Genomic DNA, 2,175 nt, shown 5'->3' with positions numbered 1-2,175 from the left:
GGAAAACAGTGAATTATGTATAATTTAGAAAATATGAATTACATAAAATTCAGAAATATTATTACCTCAAAATGCTATTTCTTAGCCCTTGAAAACAACTTTTAAAAGAGTCTGTGGCCGGGTGCGGTAGTTCACGCCTGTAATCCCAGCACTTTGGGAGGCCGAGGCGGTCGGCTCACTTGAGGTCAGGAGTTCAAGACCAGCCTGGCCAACATGGTGAAACCCGTCTCTATAAAAATACAAAAATTAGCCAGTGTGGTGACGGGCACCTGTAATCCCAGCTACTCAGGAGGCTGAGGCAGGAGAATCGCTTGAACCCAGGAGGCGGAGGTTTCAGTGAGACGAGATTGTGCCACTGCACTCCAGCTTGGCCAATAAGAGCAAGACTCCATTTCAAAAAAAAAAAAGATTTGGTGTTTTTTTTTTTTTTTTTTTTAACCTTTGGGAACATAAATATTTCTTCAAAATAAAACGGTAAGACGTAAAACAACCAATCAAGGTTTTTCCCTCTTTCATCATTAACAATAAAGCTTCTAGTGCAAAAAACAATACAAAGTTGCCATACCATGCCCAAGCTCTGTATTTTCAAAAAGCTAGCTACACACAGCAGTTTCCCAGCAATGCAGATAAATTCCAGGACACCTTAGGCCTATCTCTTCCCTGAATGAAAGCTCCTGAAGGAGAAAGTTGGCTTATTTGGAGGCTGTGTACAGGCATACTCTCTCTCCTTGCCTGATAGGCACACCTGTGAGCAATGTCCCTCTAGTCCTGCTACGCAGAAATGCATGCTTGGTGGCTGAGGTCTCTGAGGTCTCGTTGGGAGCATAGCTATGGGCTGGGCTGGTCGCATGTGTATAATCTGCTGTGAAGCTCTAAGCCCAGCCTCACCTGCAAACCTGAAATGCAGCTCAGGACACCACATCAGCTTCCTCAAAGGCCATCACCATTATAAATGGGTAAGTGGATTTAAACTCTATTTAGACCAAAATTTGGTTGAGAAGTAGCCTTTTTCTCCTTTGGGAAATTTAAAAGACACCTTGCAATCTGGAGAGACAGGTGAATCCAGAGAGTTACAACCATCAACTGCTGATGTGGAACAGAAATGCTAGAGTCTTAATCTGAAAGGAACACTTAATTGGTGAGTGATGAATTGGAGGTTAAGGGTGTACTAGTGTGACAGTGAGAAACTCTTGGAGAATGCAGCCTTGCCGAGGGAGTGTGGCGCGGGGGTGACATACTTTCATGGGTTTTACCTCCAGGAACCCCACCAGGTTTTTGCAGTAAAAAGTCAGGAAAGAGTCCCTCTAAGGCTCTGTCAGGGGAATGGAAAAGTGACCACTGTGAAATACACCCAGAGCATTCCCCTACAAATACCCACTCTCAAGGGAGAAGCACCTTACCAGAGACTTGCCCCATCTGGGGGAAGAACAATTCTCCAACTCCAACCCCAGCTAGACTTCCCAACTCACCAAAGGGTGCAGGAGGCAAGAAACACTTGTGAAGATCACAGCCAGGAACACAGATCCATGAAAAGACTGAGATTTCATCAATAGAATGAGAGTTCCATATTCATAAACATGACTTATAAGCAAGATCATTTAATTCTATAATCATAAAATCACAAAATTAGAGAACTTTTCATCTTAACCATAAATTTAAGATTTCTATATTGTCGTAAGATTATAGAACTCCCCCACATGTTAACACTAGACCAACAGGGCACCAGTATGACGGCAGTGGATTATAACTGAAAGAGCTGTAAGATTCAGACTACATTTAAGAAAGAAGCCCCAAAACAACAGGCAAGCACACTACAGAAATCTGAAACCTCTGGCACCTACAGCTATAGACATGAAACACAGCCCAACTCCTAGCTAGATTAACATAAAAACCTCCCTTTAAGGCGTATTTACCTCAGTTCCTATTACTTGATATATATTTGTCTTTCAACAAGAAAATTACAAAGCATGTTAAAGACAAGAAAAGGCTGGGCATGGTGGCTCACGCTTATAATCTCAGCACTTTGGGAGGCCAAGGCGGGTGGATCACCTAAGGTCAGGAGTTCGAGACCAGCCTGGCCAATATGGTGAAACCCCGTCTCTACTAAAAAATAAAAAAAATGGCCGGGCGCGGTGGCTCAAGCCTGTAATCCCAGCACTTTGGGAGGCCGAGACG

Source organism: Colobus angolensis, unplaced genomic scaffold (assembly GCF_000951035.1).
Source record: "Colobus angolensis palliatus isolate OR3802 unplaced genomic scaffold, Cang.pa_1.0 Scaffold117, whole genome shotgun sequence".
NCBI classification, from domain to species: Eukaryota; Metazoa; Chordata; class Mammalia; order Primates; family Cercopithecidae; genus Colobus; species Colobus angolensis.
This window is presented reverse-complemented; position numbering follows the sequence as displayed.